At 40.9% G+C, this 19,628-nt stretch overlaps 1 long non-coding RNA gene across 1 annotated transcript; it reads left to right on the top strand.

Moving 5' to 3' along the window:
* Positions 1–6,476: 6,476 nt before the first annotated feature.
* On the top strand, positions 6,477–12,302 carry LOC134164865 (uncharacterized). Its single transcript, XR_009965293.1, has 3 exons — positions 6,477–6,543; positions 10,872–10,912; positions 11,898–12,302. It is a non-coding gene; the product is annotated as an uncharacterized LOC134164865 (long non-coding RNA).
* Positions 12,303–19,628: the final 7,326 nt, after the last annotated feature.

The following is a 19,628-nucleotide window of genomic DNA, read 5'->3' as shown; positions in this document are numbered from 1 at the left end:
GTGCCAGCCTTAATTACACTCCCATTGTATTTCACCTCCACAGCCCCCACACAGAGGGAGGGGTGGGTGAGAAATAATTGGAACAAGGTGAAAATGAGCACTCATTAAATCGCAGACTCCACAAGTGCTCATTCCATGTGAGAGGGCTGTAAATAGGACTTGTAATGAAGTTATGACATGCTTGCCAATAAAAGTCATTTACTTCACAGGATTACAGTTAATTATACACAGCTGGAACCATTTATTGCCCATCCCTTGTTAACTTTGCTGGGTTCATTAACCCTCTCACAGCCCCATGCTTATGGTACCTCTCATGCAGGAAGTATAGGTCAAAGAGGCTGCAGGAATTTTAGGAGTGGGAGTGTGGATACTGGAGAGCATCTCTGGAAAAGTGCAAATGCTCTAGCTGAAAACTGAATGGCACTCAGCTCTCGAGAAATCCACAACAGAAGCATTAAAATCTAACTGAACATGTGCAGAATCACCAGAAGGAGCATGGTAGTGGCAGGTGCAGACAGCACACTGGACAAAGTTATCAGGGCTGCAGTGCATCTACAAGCAACTGTGCAAAAGAGGGACAATAAAGTGCAGTGTATTTCAAACAGTTGGTTTGTAATAGTCTATTCTTGACGCAAACCTACAGTTAGTTGGAAGTCACAAAGATCTGTTTTCCCCATAAGAAACCTCCACATTCTCTATATGCTAATAAATAAATAAATAAATAACATTTTCTGTAAAGGAAATGCACAACAGGTTTGCCTATTTCTTGATTCTTAGTTGCTGGTATTGAGTCCTTTTGGCAATAAAGAACTTTAGCCAATGCTGTCAGAAGCACACAGCACCCAAAAGAGAGTGACATGCTGTTGCACAGCATGGCAAGTTTAGGATGCCTAGTACCAGATTAAATTAAGAGAAAGTGCCAACTAGGAGAAATTACATCTGTTGGTGGAAGTTCACCAAAAAAATGATGAAGGGGTAACTATCCCTGCAGCTCAGACTTCACTCCATCAGGAACATTTCTTCCACAGCCAGCCATTTCTTTTTATTATCTGTTCCAAATACAAAAAGCTTCCCAATTTGCATTGCTTGTACATGGTTTTACATCTTAAGAGCTCTTTATCTTCTACTATTCCAAACAGTGCAGCACTCTAGCTGAAGCTAGAATATATTGTCTGAGCACTTTTACTGAAACAGTGCAATCCTGACCAATCCCTCCCCCCAAAATCTCTTAAAAGACTAAACGAAATACAGGACTTAACAAGTGTTGCTCAGCAGCTTTAGCATCCCTGCAGTCAGGAACACCCCAGCTGACAGCAACCTGGCTCACAGTTACCCAGGGATTTGGAAGACTTGCCAGGACACAAACTTTTATAGTGCCAATAAAAAGCTTTAAACCACCCCATAAGCTTCAGTGTCAAAACAGCAATCCCTTAGCACTGCTCCTAATTAGCTTCTAACCTGCTGGCTGGGTTCCTCCTCTCCCCTTCCTTTTCACCTGCTAATAAAGTCTGAAAGTTGGACTTTCCCTTGATTTTTCTAGTTTGATTCAGTTAATACAGTTTGATAAAGTGAGACAGGAGAACAGACACTGCATTTACAAGGGTTTGTTTAGATAGAAGAGAATAAAAACTAAAGCACTTTAATGAAACCTTTTTCTAGGCTGTTCAAGCACTTTAGGAAGCATGTGCACAAAAGGTGAGTTCTGAATTTAACCATCATTCATACTGGAAATCAGCTTCAGAATATCACTTTTCTTACCAGATGACCAAGAATCTGAAGACAGCAAAGAGCTCAGACTTGACAACCCTGTACTTTATGTCACCAGCTCTAAAATCCTCAGCAACCCTGGGTTAATAGTCTATTTTTCATCCTTTCTCCACTTTGTCTGCAACTGCTTCTATCTGACTACATATCTACCCAAAGCTGAGTCCATCTGCAGATGAAACATTGGTAGAATAGTTATTTGCTTTTTGCTACCCTGGTGCTCTGAAGCCATCATACAGAATCTGGGCCTGCTCCAGGTGGAACATTAACCCCAAAAGGTTATGTTATTGTCTTCATTTGCTTTACCAACTGGACAATCTGTTTCATTAAACCCATTATCTAACAAGAAGTCTAATCTACATTGCTATCTTACAGATAGCATAACAGTGAGCAATAATAATTTCACTGACAAAATGAAATTGTCATAATTAAGTTTAAATGAATCCTGTAAAGAATTTTTTCTTCATTAGAGCTACCTTCTGCTTTCCTTATCTCCATTACTGGTTGGAGATAAATATGTTCCTGTTGCAACGAGCCAGCAAAGAAAGCTGAATGATAAAACCATACTTAGCAGAAAAGTTCACTATTGTCTTGGCTTTTATGCTTCACCACAATGATTCTCAATCTCTTACTATAGCACACCTAGGTGTAGAGAAAGCAATGACTAGAACCAGTTCCATATGGTTTACCATAAAATCATAGATTTGCTAAAAGCATTATGCCAAGTGCTTTATCTTTGTGCTGCCTAGCAACTTTTTAAACATAATGGCTATGAACAGAAAAGCAACCATCACTGCAGAACAGGTTTAACTCCCTTTGCAAACAGCATTTTTATAGACTGCTGCAAGATTTTTCTCTGCTTTTCAGCATCTCATCTCTGGCAACTGACCAGTATGAGACCACTGAAACTGCTCTGGCATTAAAGCATGAGAAAGCAAGTTGGTTCACAGTAAACCACATCAGGCTACCTTCATCTTGAAAGCGATCTCCCTGATGGAGCTGTGAAAACAGTCCCACTAAAAGCATTCAGATATAACAAATGGTTAAACACAAGAATCTTGTATAGACTGTAATAAACTTCATGTTCATGATCAGTAACTCACTGTTACGAAGTTAGAAGCTTATTCTCAAGTATCCTCCCCTAAGACTGTCTACATAGTTTCTTGTACCTTACCTCTAATACACACCACTCTTGTCTTTGTTAGGGTATCCGCCAGATAATACTGTGATGCAAATCAGATAAGTAACAGCCCTCTGCTGGGAACACACAAGAGACTGCACTTCCCTGTGAAACAAGGGCTTGATATTATAGTACCCTAATACTAGTGCATTATAAATGCATTAGATGGATAGATAACAAGCATGCACAGTAATAGACAGTTCTGCAAGTTGCCTATTAAATCCTTCCCCCTCAAAATTCAGAAATGTATCTATTACATAATGAAGCTTTTTGTCTATCAGGGATCAGAAAGAGTTCAGGGTCTAACCAGTCATCACCATTATCTTTTGAAGCTACTCTAGACACCCTCATGAAAGGAAGGCTAGCAGAATAGGAAATGTTTGCTCTACCTGATACAGCCACACAAAACAGCAGTAGTAACGGGAGTAGATTATAAATCACCTTTCCTTAACCTGCTGGCAGAACAGTCAAACCCAAGACTAGTATTATTCTATACTGGGTAACACCCAGATTAAAAAAAGGACTCCAACTCTCCCTCCAGCGTGCTATACAACCATGGCACTGTATCACAATTTGCTCCAATTTGCTGTTGACGATTAATTACCCAAATAATCCAACATGACTATATTCCTGACCACTGCAAATCATCCTGCTGTTCCTCAAAATCCTGTTTGTTCCCTCTCCCTTCTCTCATTTTATGCTCCTGACTGTTCCAAGTGCCTTTTACTTAAAGAGAAATTGGTTACCTACTGTGTAAATTTCTGCAGAGAGCCCTTTAATGTAGACTGTTGCAATTTTCTTCAGGAGTATACTAATAATCACAACAACTAGGGACTTGCACTTTGTTATCTAAGAGGAAGCAACAAAAACTTGATGAAGACTTATTTGTTAAAGTCCACAGAGGAAAAAAAATGTGTGTGATGAAGTCACGGGGTCTTCTTAGGTAGTAATGGGCTAGAGAAAAACTACAACCAGAAAAGCTATCAGGAAGAAAGGAAAGCAGGGGCAAATAATGAACAGCTCACATTAACTGGGAAAGCAGCTCTTCCTCTGCCTCCATGGAGCTTCTGCTACAGAGCAGTAGTGTAGTGCAAGAACTACTGAAGAGAGCAAGATGACTCATGTACACAAACAGATGCATAGCTTGCTTAGGAAGCCATCAAAGTACTGCCTCAGTCAGAAGGCAACTGTGTTGAAGGCCAGTAGTCCAGCACACATCCATCACACCTCACAAAGTAATTCATCAACTACAGGCATCATAGGGGCCAGCTCCTTCTTCATGGAAGAGCTTAAAAAGCTACTTTTTCAACTTCAGGCATCATTACTGTTAAAGCTCTAGTTTACTGCAGAAGAACATGACTAACAAAATACACAAATATGTGCATGAGTCACTCTCCTAGTTATTAGAGAAGTCATGAGGCAGAGACAACCATCTCAGCCCCTTTCTTGCCAAACACTGAGAAGCCAACAGTGAAATATTAATTAGAGAAGAAGCTAAAACTTGCAAAGATAAAAACTTCAGGAATCATTTCCTAATGAAAAAGCAGAATACAGTATCCAGGGAGTAATACTTAATCTGTTGGATCTCTATCCACTGGAGATTTTTAAAGAGAGATTAGAAAAACATGCGAGGAGTGTTAAATCTTACTGATATTGCCTTTGAACATATCACCTCAAGAGATTCCTCTCAGTTCTGTTTTTCTGTAATTGCATGTTGTGGAAGGCTCTGAAATTCAGCCTTTATTGAAAGACAAATGTAAAGCTTGAGTGAGTGCCTGAATATGAATATACCATTTCACCCCACCCCAGAATCTGGGAAAGTGATTAGGAGATCTCATGAGCATAGTCAAGTCCCATACTAGCTTTCGACCTCAAAACCTCAAGTCTCACTAGTGTTGTAATGCCTTATTTTAATTATTTGAGCCTTCTTGCTTTCAAGCTGTAGCAAGGTCTCCACAGAAGATGTATTAAGAATGCTCAAACAGCTAATACATCAAGTGCTATACAGGGCAGGGGAAGCTTCCTTTCTCTCAAGCATTCATTATATTCAGCAACTGGACAGATGAGGGGGGAAAAGAGGCATACAGAAAAAATAGTCCTCCTGAATTCAAGAAGCCTAAACAATGGAGCTGAAAATAAAATCTAGGTATTTTAGCTCTGGTTTCAAACAGAATCCAAGCCCTAAAATAAATAACAGCAAAGGGATACAGTATTTGGTTTAATTAATCAGGCAACACAGCAAAATTAACAGTACAGCAGAACACAAAATCTATGAGCTGGTGTGAAAAGATGACAACTGTACATTTAGCAGAAGGGCTCCATTTACATACACAGAATAATGGATTAGCAAGTCTTGGCCAGATGAAACTCACTGCTCTGGTTATTTTATGGACTAGCACTAAGAGAAAAAAAAGACAAAGAGAAGGACAGATCATCTGGAAAGTTTTTACAAGTTAACTTACATGGGTTAGCAACACAGCTCTCCACCTCAAATAAAGCAATTTCCACTACAGAAAGTCTCCATTGTCTTTCAGAATCCCATAGAACTACAAGAGCAGCACCAAGCAAGAGATAAAAAATAATTAACTGCAATGCACACAAAAATAAGAGCCTCAGCAGAATACAGATCCATAATACTAGAGAAGATCCAGCCACAGCTCAGCAAGCGTTAACGCAAAGCAACAACTCAAAAACAGGACTAATGATTTTCCCCCATACAGTAAAACCTACATCAAAAGCAAAGCTACAAAATTGAGCTGCCTGCAGGACTGAGATTATATGGTGCTCCTGAGCCAGCAAGGAGGGGCCTGTGGGTGGAGGCCCAGGTCAAATAAGACAGAGGGGGAGAGCCCTGCTTCACTTAGAGCCTGGGAGATGAGAGTAGTGTTGTTGGGCTTATTTTTTTTTTGCTTAATAGGTTTTCTTTCTTTCTCTCATTTCTTTATAAAGCACCAGGCTATACAAAATTAAACCTTCTAAAAAGCAAAATACATCAAAATTTTTAGTTAATGTAAAGAAGGATTAGAAAGAAACACCTTTTGTAAATAGCGGCTCTTTCTTAGATGGCAGGCCCTTTATTCTCCAAGCTAATGAAGTAATTACTTTAGTTAAACAATAATTGTAGATTTTAATCATCCTTTGCTGAAGCACATTTGTCTGATCGCAGCAGTTGTTTGCAGAAGCTGTATTTACAGTTCAGCATTTTCTTTTCCTCAAAGATTTTTGCTGGAGAGGTGTTTGAGATCAGAATGTATGCTCTCAGATTCTCTGCGCCTGGTCATTTGAAAGGTCCTTGGCTTTGGGTTTTCAATGTATTTTCTGGGGTTGCTGGAGATTGCATGTTATTGTCAAAGACCTATCTTCTTCCTACTTACGGCAGTTTGGAAATTAGTGTAAGCTGAATGTATCACACTTCAGTTGAACAGGGAACAAAAGGAGACCCAGTTTATGTGGGTCAATGTGGGCAGATAATGTAATAGAAAGGCAAATATGCTGTTATGTAACAGAAGATTTATCAAGTTTTCTTTTTCACCAAGGGGTGACAGACTTGCACCACTAACTCACTGTGAAGAGCAGCTCAACAGATATTCCAAAAAAAGGTACCTCTGGTCCTTCTTTTATTAAAAAAACTGCTTGCTCATCTATTCTGAGCTCTTCCCCTTTTAATTTTTTATGATGGCAATGGTTCTCCTATTATTCCCTCACTTTTTATTCAAGGCTCTTCACTTAATGCTTGTTATAAATAAAAAAGGGACCAAATTTCTATAGCATTATATATAAGAACATAGAAACAGCAGAGCTGAGAGTTGGCTTCTGAGGTTTTTTCTTCTCCTGTTATTACAAATTACAGAACATTCACAATATAGCACTTCAGCTAGTGCCAACATGCACGTTAATAAATAGATCATTTGACTGCTTCTGGATACTTTTTTTTACATAGCACTGTTCTATGTAGGCTCCCACAAGCTGCTTCATTCAGACTGTCTTTAATCTTAATTTCAAGGGGTACAAGATTGGCTTCCTCCTCTTCTTTTCTTACACAATACTTGTGAAAACTTGCTACTCCCATGTGCGGCTGGAATACATATTTGCTGTTCCTAGAAATGTGGCACTTCTGCTGTCAACTGGATCCCTTGAGGTATTCATCCATCACCTCTGTGCTCCTCCCTTTCAGTTTCTTTTATTAAAGCCTTGTGAATTCTGGGTTATTGACACAGCACCAGAGAATGGTCCTGGGGTGTTTGTGAGGTGCCTATTCTGCAGGGTGGCACGAAGCAGCGTACTAACTAGACTTTATTCCAAAGAGCTAAAGAAACAACTTCACATACCAGCATTTAAATGATCTATGTCCAGATAACTGCTCTTGAAGCAACTACTCAGACTCTTCCATATTTTGAATGAGGATTACCCACCAGGAAATAAAAATCTAAGTAGGTGTAGCATTCAAACTGCAGTCATAAGTCTAGCTGAATAGGCCAGGCTGGCTCATCAGCCTGCTGTAGAGAGGTGTGTTTCCAACCAGCAAACCCATTTATCAGTCAGAGAGGAAGGCTTTTTGTAGGTTGCATAGCTAGACCACTGGTTAACCTTTTATCCTTAAATACTGAAATAAGGGGAGTCACTTCTTATGTGTCAGTCAGTTATTATAGCTTCCTGCTTTTTCCCTGACATATAAAGACAAATGGGTACAGTTTCATGTGATTTACACAGGCATCAAGAGAAGAGCCAACTTTAGTCAGACAAGTTTTGCCAATTTGAATGGGGGTAGATGAAACACAGCACCCTACGCCCTAACTTACTGCTGTGCTGCTATAGGAAAACAACACACAACCTTTTCATAGGAGACTTTTAGTTATAAAATTCTTTGGGGCCACAGGAAAGAAAGTAAGATTTTGAGATTACTGACAATTTAATTTCTTTGATTCCTAATCTCTCTGCAGATTGTGTTATTTTAGATGCTGTGCCTTATCATGCTTTCTAATCCTTCTTCAGTGGAATCCAGGGAGGGCTTTTCAAATAAGGTGCTTGGGAAATAGGAGGGAAACACAGATTACCAAGAAAAGTCTGATCCAAAGCACATCTAAGTGTGGATATCCAGAGGAGCAAAGACCAAAACAGACCCCCATTCACAGTTGTCAAAGTTTAATTTTGAGGATGCTGTGTTTTAATTTGGCACACAGCAGGTCTCAGCCATGGAGCACAAGTCTGTGCAGGAAACTTAGGACAAGCTGGCATCTGCTGCGTCTCAGCTCTCGCTGTTAGAAAATGAAATGCATTAAGGAAGGAGAAGCACAGTACTACATTTCCAAATATGCTTTACTTTCTAGCTTACAGCTAGTGTTTTTCAAGTCCCAGTTGAGATTCTTTTGGTTTAGAGATGGGGACTTCACATTCAAATGCACAGAGATGTTACACTATTTGCAAGAACTTGCAAGTTAAAATGACAGCATGGCTGTGACTGCATTTTACAAACTGCAGACATTCTCTTAGCAATCTTATTTTCTCAAGAAAAATAAATTCAGAACAGACATCCCAAACCTGCAAACTCATTTAGCCAAAATGGGGGCAGTATGCTACAAACCAACGGAGTCTGTGGGGCAGGTCCTAACTTCAGGCGCATTCTTTGGCTGAACATTTACATAAGTGTTCCATTAGAGTTGCTGAAATTGGAAGAGCTGATTTCAGAGACATAAACCTGGCTTTGAGATGCTAATGTGCTTTGAAGATAGCAGTATTTGAACACCTTAGAGTGTCACTTTGTGGTGGGACATGAAGGGATTGATGCAAAGATTGGGGGTGTACACAGTTTATCTTCACTGTAGTAGTGCTTATTCTTGGAATTTAATTGCAGACTGATGCAGAGTACAGAGCCCTACTGTAAATGTGTTCCCTGCACTGAATATTTAATAGTAGTAATAATAATTAACAGTAGAGACATGCCAACGGTTTTCACTTAATAGTAGAGTTGCCTGCAAGTGCTTCCATTGTTAAAGAGTTTGTCAGAACTTTGTACTTTAATTAAAGTGAACATCATGCTGGCAGAAAGATGTTGGATTGACACTCCCTGGAAAGGAAATCCTCTGCTTATCTGCTAACAAACAACAGCCACAGCTGCTTAAGTGCTACTTCTGGAATAAATTTGGGAGGGCCAAGCTCCAAATACATCTAGGGAGATATTGCCTGTACATTTCAAACAGTGGTGAAAAAGATGCAAGGATGTATGCAGAACCTAATAGGTAAGAGTTTTGCACAGCAGACTGGGCTTTGGGAGACCTAACTGCTCCTCTGCGACTGGCATCTTGGAAAGTCATTACTGTGAAGTTCAGGACACCGAACAGTTTTAGGGCACCCTACTTGAGATGTGAGCAAGTCAATCTCTAAGAAAAGCATGGAAAAGAAACAGTCTTAGTTTCATGATTCACTTCACTTCTGAAGAACTAAACTTCTTTCTAGTTTATGATATGTTTCAAGAAACAACTGCTTAGCCTAGAACTAGAGACAGCTCTCTGAATAGCACAGCAAGATTTTAGAAATTTGGAAACTAAATTTAACATAAAAATCCTGGGAATGCCCATTGGAATTTCATAACCTCTATGTCCCAGCCAAATTCAGAGCTCAAGCCTTAAAAAGTGTGTTGGTACAGCTCTTTTAAAGAAGATGTTTGAGTTTGTTTTTAACTAAAACATTAAATCTGTATCTTCCTAGTTATGGAAGACTAAAAGGTAATTTGTACCAGTCTATTTTCATTCCTGTTGCAGAGGAATAGCAAAGCAGCAAAACCATCTTTATTCTGCTCCATCACTTTAGTCATACCAGTAAAGGGGTGCAGACAACCAGATGAATTCTGACTCTAAGGGTCCCAGACTGAACCTGGAAAAGGTTACAGCTTTGCTAATTTCCCAGCCAATGATCAACGGGTTGTAGCAGCTGTGATAAGAAGATCCTTGTTTACAACATTCTAGATAGCCTGCTTTTGCTTTAATAGCACCTTTTTCATCTTCCGTCTAGGAGTCTGTCATAGCAAGGAACTATAAATTACTGCCAAAACAGCATGCTCCTTACCATCTACAGCCTTTCTGTGGCAATATATGACCCATAAATCTTACTGACGTTCTTCTCCATGGCTCTTTTAATGCTCTTCCCTTTACTCCCTTTCCCTCTCCTTTTCTTGCCCTTATTTGCTGTGAAGAAGTCCAGTGGTTCCACCAGAAAGAAAGAGAAAATGGGAAAAAAAGCATGAACCAATGTATCAGGTTTTGTGGGGAAACCTGAAGGTGAGCACAGTAAGAAATTAATGGACTCTGCATACAGAGTCCTTCTGCCTTAAATACTCTGCAACCTAGGAATTGTTAAAGGACCATACAAGGGCAATAAGCTCTTTCACAGAAAATATCAGGGACAGATTTCAATTCATTATGGATTTCTTCCCAGAGATCACTCGGTGTTCTGAGTAGCCACATGTTCTAAAGGAAATGGAATTACATGAAGTTTTTGGAATAACTGTAATTCACTGAAGTGAACTTGGTTGGTGGGCGAGTGATGAATCTGGCTCTAGAGGTCCATTTTCAGAGTGACTCACAAAGATATATCTATATATATAGATATATACATAAAAGACTGTAAGAATCCATTTCAGCTGCTTTACATTTAAGGTTCCAAACTACTAGCATCCTCTTAGCAAAGAAGTCCCTTAAATGATTTATAAAATAATTTCCCTTCAAATCTTCTCCTTGGACAATTCAACAATATCAGATATCTGTTTCTATTATTTCTTCATTATTTATCTTGCTCTTTGTTCTGTTACATTTATTCTATTTAGACAATAACATTTCTGTCAACTGCAGTTTAATTGGTATCTAAGGCCTAGTCTGCATTTACATTTTACTGGAATAATAATGTTGGTAACGGGTCTGGTTTTTTTTTATAGAAGAGTTATGCTACTATGAAGTCCTTGGTGGATGCAATCAAGTTAGTATAAAAGTGATTTATACTGGTTTAGTTCTTCCCTTACTCTATGGTAATAGCTATCTAATTATAAAGTATGTTTATACTGACACAACTATATCCACAATCCTGTTTTTCTTTTTCGTTCTTCATTTGTCTTAATGTAAATTCTGACAGAGAAAAGTGGCACATGCACACACATACACCCACAAGCAACATCATCAAAGTCCTCAAAATCCATTTGGTCGAATTCATCAGAAGATAATTCTGTCCCTGGGGCTTCAATCTCTAAAGAGCAAGATCAGTCTGTGGTGATCATAACTGCTTGATTTGCATTACAGCAGTAATAAAAGACTCCCACAGTGCTAAAAAAAAATACCATTTATGGAACTTCCTTGAAGAAAATAGGATCAATAGCACAGTAAGGTGCTAAACTGCTGTTACTTAAAATGTATACCAGATTAATTTAACTCTTAAAGCTCTGCACGCAGCAGATGCACTTACATTCTTACATCAAACTGTCTTAATAAGAGAATCACACAGTTTCTGCACACAATTCTGTAACCCCCTATGGAATAAGCACAGCCCTGAACAGATGGCATACAGGGAGCTGATAGTTGGGTGGTTGTGTTTTTATTTAGGGTGCGTTTTTTTGCATTTTTTGATAATATACTCCACATTAGGCACCACCTGGAATATGGAGCTCTATTCTGCATCTCCTGGTATTTAAAAGAGGGCGTTACTCCAGGAGCACTCAGATTTCTGCGATTATAGAAGATAAAATGGATCTTAGAAAAGGGGTTAGTCTGATAGGGGAAGGGTTTGTGGACATTTACAGGCCGCCACTGCCCATGCCAGTTCCTAACAAGCCATAGGGATGGCAACAATAAGCACCTGCGCTGGGTACCAGGTGATGAGGCCTCCTCTGTGCTCATCACCGCCTCATTAGCACTCATTAAGGGGCTCACCTGTGGCAGTGAGGGCGGTATCCTTCTCTCCCGTATCCCAGGCACACAGCTCGGTGTGAGGAGAAGGTTCCATGACGAAAACTGGTGCTCATCGTAAAGGATTCATGCAGTTCGGGCTTGCTGCCGTGGCCGCGTGCAGCAGAAAGGAGGCGAGACGGGAAGGGTAGGTACAAATCCTTATTTTGCCTTCTTTCTACTGAAAGCAGAAGGTGCTGCTCTTGAGCTCCGTCTGGATTGCTTTTGGGCCACACCGTGTGGTGGCGGTTCTTTAGGGAGCCATGATGGCCGCCGACCCCGGGTGAGGACTGGCCTCCCTCAGCCACGAAGCTGTTCCTGAGGCGGCGAACCCCCGCGGGGCTCGGCTCCTCCTTAGGGCTGGTCCCGCAGAGATGAGGGGGAGAGAGAAAAATAAAGCCCCAAAGAAGATGATTTAATGTATTCTGACCTTAAAACGCGGCCGGCCGCGTGCCCTGCCGCCGATGCTAGCGCCCGCGAGCCGCTGAGGGCCGTTAGGGGCCGTTAAGGGCTGAGGGGGCTGAGCCAACGGCTCTGGAAGGTCACGGAGCTGAGGGGGGGAAGCGGTAAGCAACGTTTAATGGCACATACGCGTCTTTATTTATATTTATAATGTAATATACCGTCTTTTATGGTCCAGGATCGGTTTGTGGGCGTTTTTTAAGTATTCAATAAGCAAATTTAACTTTTTTTGGCTTAAAAGGTGGTCCCTTTTCAAATCCAAGCCTGTTGGTGTGGAAGGAAAAGGGAACTTTGCCTTAACAGTCCTCTTTTCAATTCTGTAATAGAATGCATGAGGGGAGAGCCCAAAGCAAACGTGTTTATTGGTCATAGCATTAGTGACAGTGTGATTGGGTTTTGACCTTGGTGATTTGAAAAGCGAGTTCCAAGCAGGAGCCATTAACTGGGATAATGTGACTCCAGTGACTATAAAGTGTGGTGAATTCCTATGGAAAAGAAAATAATTGTTACGTTAAAAGCGTAAATAAAATGGCCTTTATGGGAAGATTAGTTCAGGGGAGCAATACTCGTTTAGAAGAAGCAATTGCTTTAATTGAGGCTTAATTTTATGAGGTGGGAATTTGGCAGCGAAAGGGAGAAGGTCGAGATTTTGAGTTCAGAAGTCACCCAGAGTGTTTTTGAAGCTGCACTTTGCAGTTCAGAGACTGTGTTGAGGGGTTGTGTTGTTAATTCACTGCATGAAACTGCATCAGTTACAGGAGGAGGAGGGTTTAAAGCCAACATGACCTCTGGCAGGTCCAGCCCCGGGTGTATCGGTGTCCATCTGCTCCCTGTGTACGTGTACCTTACAGAGACCCTTTCACTAATGGTAACCCAGCCAAGTCCGTTTGCTTGCCGCAATGATACGCGGGTAGACTCCACAACTCCTTAAAGCTGTAAAGTAGGTATGCTTTATTCAGTGCTGAGGCACATGGGGGATTGCTCCTCCAAAGGCATGCGCACCTCAGTATTGTTCTCCTTCATATTTATCCTCTAAACTATTACATATTTATGAGGTTACGCAGCATGCCTATACATAGTCATGACCTATCCCCGCTTCATATGATAATGAGGTAAAAGGTCCTTGGTTGTGTAGTGTCTCCTGGTGGTCGTGGGCGAGGGTCTCAAGATGAAGTAAACGAGTCTTCCCTGAACTTTTCGTCTCCAGTCGTTGTGCATGTTCCCTGGTGATTTAGTCACTGTCCAAACTGCAAAGCTGATTTCAGCTGATTTAGGGGTTCAGAGAGCCCCCAAGGCTCCTATCAATAGCCTTGGTCCTCCCACCCTGTTCCAGCAAGCACAGTAAGTGTTGAGCACACATTTGTTGAGTAAGCAGTAGCATTGTTAAGCAAGTGGCTTAACCCTATACCCCCTGTACATCGGTTAACCCTTTGCATCAGCAGCCCCCCACAAATCCAGTGTTATTTCGTGGAAGCTTGTGTTTGTCGGTGCTGTTGAAGGTGTCAGTTTCAGGGGTGGTTTTGTTTGGGGTGTCTTTCTCAATAGCCTGTGCTGGATGTGGGCAGTGCCAGCCTGTGATGTTGGATCCAGCCCTGTGCAGTCAGGTAATGCAGGTTTGGTTTGTTTTAATCTGGTTAAGTTTTTTCAGTCCCACTTGAGATTAAAAACCATGACCAGACAAATGCCTGAATAAAGCTAAAGTGCAAGCAGTGTTTTCTGGACCTCTGTATAAGTGGGTTTTAATATCCTTGCAGTCTGGTATTAAGATTGAAGAAGGTGAGCTGGGTAGATGAAGTGCTGTGGTAATTTTGTATCTCCCAGGATGAAATAAAAATAAAGGAATTTTAAAAAGAGTTGCCCTGAAGCCATGCAGCATGATCTAATTCTAAGCTCATAAAAGAAAAATCCTCCTTGAGGGATGCCCACAATAGAGACTTGGGATTCACCTATTCCCTGCTATTGCGGCTTAAATGGCTGAGGATGCAGCAGTATGGCTGCTGCTGGTCCTCTTGGTCCTCCCTCCTGTTCCAGTGGATGTAAGGAGAGATGATGGGTAATGGGAAGAACATTGGTTGTGTCTGCAGTGATGTGTTGGCTGGTTCCCTGTGCAATCCCTCTTCAGTTCCTTTATTTGATGGGGTGGAAAATCTGCTGGGATCTGGCTGAAACTGGAACAAGAAGGGAGCTGAGGCCTTTCTGAAGTGCCAATAGGACAGCAAATCAACATTCCTCTTGTTCAAATGGCAGAATGAGCAGAGAATTTAGAGCAAAACTGGGGGTGGGGGACGGGACGGACAGGAAATAAAAGCCTCTACTGCTGTTGCGGTGACAAAAATGTGACTGAAGCATTTTAAAGGTAATGTTGCAATAAAAAAAATAATCCTGTGGGCTGCTTGGTTATAATTGGGCTGGGCCCTGTCAGCACTTGTTAGGGCTGAGAGCGACTGCTCTGCAGGATGCACAAGCAGTGTGTGACCTGGCAGATGCAGAGAGGGAGATAAAGCTGTTGTAAAAAGCTCCTGAATTTAATTCCTCTGGGAGCACTCTTTTTTTGTTCCCCACTGCAACTAGAATTTGGATAGCTGTTTCTGTTCATTCCTTTGTTGTTCTCACAGCATATTGTTTTGGAAGTTACAATTTGGGAATTTGCTTCTCTGTCTCCTGGCTTGTTCATCTGTGGAAGTGGAAGGAGTAGGGCTTGGAAATGTGAATGAGGGAATGAAATTTGGTAGGAGAAAGAAAAAGGGAGGCAAACAGTTTTTGACACTTGTGTGGGGTGTTTCTGCACTGTGAGAGAGAGGTTAAGGGGTAAAGCATTCCTCAGTGCTTCGGTAGTGAGGATTAGTTGTATATAGACTTGCACTTGAGCATTACAGAAGTACTGTAACAAGTATAACCCACTGGTCTGCTGAACTACTCTCGTCAGTATGACAAAGACATATATGTCAAATTTCTTGCCCTACTACAGTAACCCTGTGTGGCTTTGGAATTTGTCCATTTCTCAGTCTTTCTAAATAGACTGTAAAAAAGCCGAAGGTACCTCACAGTAACAGGCTTGATTTTAGGCATTGTACAAACACTGATAGCTGGTAGTTTCTTTTGCAATTTCCAAGACCATACCTTTCCTCTGAGAAACATGCTGAATGAGTTAGTACCAATTCCAGTGTGAAAAATAATCCAGTAGTGTAGGAGGTACGTAATTTTAATACTCAGACTGCTCCCATTGGCCTGTAATGACCACAGGCTGTCCGTATGTACGAATTCCAGCAGGGAGTGACGTTAACAGCAGTAACAGTGTATGTGAAGGCATCAAACATTCATGACCATGTCTGAGGCTTTCTAGTCCGTAAACCTTCTCTGAACTCAAGTAATAGAGTTATCAAAAAGGTAGAGCAACTGTTCATAAGTGTGTGATATTCACAGGCTTTGTTGAAATGCTGTGGTATATTGAGTATACTGGTATAATTTGGTCTATAGTATAATGTATTTACCAGTATTCAAGAGACCTAAACTTCTGGGTTTTTTTCCAATTTACCCCCCCCGTTTGAGGAAAAGCACATTATTTGGAGTGAACCTCTTTCTCGTTTGTGATCCTTCTAGAACATGGAGAATATATAGAATTTTGTAGTGTCATTTCTTTGCTACTTTAATTAAAACCCAAAACATGCACATTCTTATGTTTACTTTAGTTTTCAGAGTCTCTGAGAGGATGTTTTTGTGTCAATGCAAAGACTTAGTCTTAAATGTGTAGTATGTTAGTTGTCTTTCAGATCATGTTTGGATTAGATCTGTTAGCAGATTTATTTAATGGGTTACACGTTTTAAATGGAGCATTGCATGAGCTGAGGATTTCTACAAAGTCATTTACACAATGCCACACCCCTTTCAATGAAAATTGTGTTCTCATAATGCATGTTCTGCTGAGCTTTCAGAGTGTGGGTTGAGCTTGAGTGCTGGTGGAGAACATCCTGTACAACAGTGTGCACTGGGCTTCACTCTCCCTTGTAAGTGGATATTACAGAGGTCAGTAAGTTCCAGTGGACAGTGCTATGTGTAAAAATGGATTTACTGCAGTCATATAAAGCGAGCTTTTGCTTCAAGTTTTGTGACTGAAAAGCCCAGTGTTGTTACAGGCTTTAACAGATTTTTCATATTGTGCCTGTAGCAGAGAGGTGACAGACTATGCTACAAATTGTTTTCGTACAACAGGACATTTTAGCAGTATTCTAGGCAACCTTGAACAAGCTTCATCAGGAAAAAAAAGGTCAAATTCTAATGCAGTGTGGCGGTTTGATGCTGTGGTTTTTTTATTACCTTCTGAAGGATCTTGGGAACCCCTGCTGAAACTGTTGCTTAATTGAGTCTCCTGTCTTTGCAGAAGGGGGTAAGAAAGTGACTTTAAAGGGGTTCTAATATTTTAATTAAAAAAAAAGTACATTTGTTGTTTAGATTCTGAGAGGTTTTTGCAGAAAAGCATGAATACTTGACTGCCAGTTCTCCACCATTGATTTTTGTATCCTATGTCACTACTGAAATGTAATTTGAATTCAAATTGAGGGCTTGCTTGTAAATTGAATCATGAAAGGTGCATGAGGACATGCTGTCTAAAGGTTTACTTTGTCTCAATGTGTGTTTTTCCCCTAGTTCATAATATTTTTCTGTGGTTCCGCAGTGAACCTAATACAGAGTAAATTGTTTCTTTCTAAACAGATTAGTATCAAACTTCTGTGAGTGTTCACTGGTAGCAAATTCATCCTTTCAGTGATGTTTTCAGGTGTTTTTTAAGCAATTCCAACTACTACATTCTAGTACATAACATTAGTCATTATCCATCTCCTAAATTATCATAGAATCATTTGGGTTGGAAGCTCATCCAGTTCCAACCCCCTGCTACAGGCAGTGACACCTTCCACTAGAGCAGCTTGCTCCAAGCCCTGTCCAGCCTGGCCCTGAACACTGCCAGGGATGGGGCAGCCACAGCTTCTCTGGGCACCCTGTGCCAGCACCTCAGCACCCTCACAGGGAGCAGCTTCTGCCTAAAACCTCATTTCATTCTCCCCTCTGGCAGGTTAAGGCCATTCCCCCTTGTCCTGTCCTTGCAGGCTCTTGTCCAAAGCTCCTCTCCAGCTTTCTTGTTGGCCCCTGTAGGCACTGGAAGGCTGCTGTCAGTGTTGATAGCTAGTACGTGCAGTTGTAATTTGCTTGCTTATGTGCTCTTAGGTTGAGTCAGAACAAATGCCTTTCCCTGGTGTTGGAGAGGTTCACAGTGAGCTGCACACTAGATTATTTGCTTGGCAGAGCTTAGGTCTCAGCAGAGAAGGCTCTGCTCTCTTGTAATTGCATTGCTGCATGTGTGTTGAAGTTGGATGTCTCTGCATCTTCTCTGTTGCATGTTCTGGGGTTGGTAGGAGCTCAGCATCTGAAACAGATAAACCTGAAAATTACGTGTGTCAATCTGTGAATGAGCTTTGGTCATTCAATGACATACTAACTACAGCAAATGTTTAAACTTGTCTTACAAATGGTTTTCTTTGAGGACCATCTTTCAGGGAAGTGTTTTTTACTGAAAGGATAAACCTGGCATAGAAGCAGCTCTAAAGAACTCTTAAACCCTTGTTGTTCAGTGAAGGATAAACTGACAAGAAGCTGAGGCTGTTACTCTATGTTAGCTGTCTGGCTTTAATCCTATTTCCCTGTTGTTGTGATCTTCCTTTCCGTGCTTTATGTGTCTGACCCATTTTCAGTGCATTCTACAAATTAACTGGTGAGTTCTTTGAGCTAAGAATTGCCCCTTTTCAATGCATATTTGCAAGAAACCTGGCATAATTGTGCCTTGGCCTTTATTTTACACTTAAGAACAAAGAAACTAATGTTGATCAAATTACTGTTGTCTTCAGCAGTCGCTGTTTCTGAGCTCTGGTTATTTCTGAGATGGTGTGCAAAAAAAACCCATCAGATGGCAGTTACAGAATATGGAACTGCAAGGGAATGGTTTTATTTTTCTTTCTACTTTTACCTAAAATAACACCTAAATGGGTAGAACCTCTGTTTAAAATCTCCCAGAGCAATTACATTGGTGTGTCTGGTTGGCCTCAATGTGTCCTGCAAATTCAGGACTACTGGGTGCTATAATTTCATGTCCAGGTGTCTATAGCCATGCAGTTTGACAGCAGTGATTCTGAGCCATTTACAAGGACTGAGCAAGAGGTTCTGTGGATTAGGGTGATTAACAAGGTCACTATGACCAAGTTAACATTGACTGTGCAGGAAAGTTGTCAGCTTGATGAAACAGCATTTTAGGTGATCAGGCAGTAATAAGGAGATCTTAAACCATTGCAGTCATATAGCATACGGTACTTAAAATAAAATGGAGTTGCAATGCAGGATGAGTAGGTTCTTCATGGCCAGGTCTCTAGTTACAAACAAGGAAGAATCTGGAATTATACTGTTAATCTCATATGCCTTGAACCATTTCTACTGGATTTTTTTTCTTTCCCAAATTAGATTTTTAACATTCAATTTATTACACTTAAATGAGCAGTTAGGCTTATACAATTTTTATGTCCTTCTGCTCTCCTCCCTACTCCCTCTGCTGCAGGATATTGGCAGAATCATTCCAGAACCAGTCCCAGTGACATGCCAAACCCCTAGGCAAAATGGCTGGGATGCTGCTTTGGCCTAAGGGCTGGCTCAGGAAGCTGCAGGCAGTTTGGGTGCAGCCAGCATCCCTACTTGGCATAACTTCTTTCAAAGGGTAGAGGCCACAAATGGCTTTTCCTTGCTCTCTGAGAAATAGATGACAAAATCTTTCACTTGGGCTCACCTGATGTTCTTATTGAATTGCAGGATGCACAAACAAATTGAAGCTGATGAGGTTGACTCTCTTCAAAACTTTGCTAATCATAATGCATCATCCCTGTAATGGTACAGCACTCCCTACAATTGCTCAGTTGTTCATACATGTACGTGCACAAAGGATTTCAAGTCTCCTCAGTGATAGGTCTGCCACCCACTAGACTGAAGGGGAGGGAGGAGAAAAGGGGGGAGACGCGGGATGGGGCGATGATGATGTGGACATTAAAGTAAGAAAATGGTTATTTGTTTGACAGGCAAAGGTTAGCTCTGAAATTGCATGACATATAGCCTGAAAGGTCTTATTACATGACTTGGAGTCTTCAGTGGAGTTCTTGTGACAGGCAGTGTACAAATATATGGGATGGATTTATAGTTCATTTACAGTTTTGAAAGCAATGTCGGCTAGAACAGAGGACAAACAATGTGTCTTTTACGCATTT

Source organism: Pezoporus occidentalis, unplaced genomic scaffold (genome assembly GCF_034315485.1).
Source record: "Pezoporus occidentalis ecotype Australia unplaced genomic scaffold, CSIRO_AGI_Poc_V1 ctg226, whole genome shotgun sequence".
Classification (NCBI taxonomy): domain Eukaryota; kingdom Metazoa; phylum Chordata; class Aves; order Psittaciformes; family Psittacidae; genus Pezoporus; species Pezoporus occidentalis.
The sequence above is the reverse complement of the archived record's forward strand: the minus strand, read 5'-3'. Positions and strand labels throughout refer to the sequence as shown.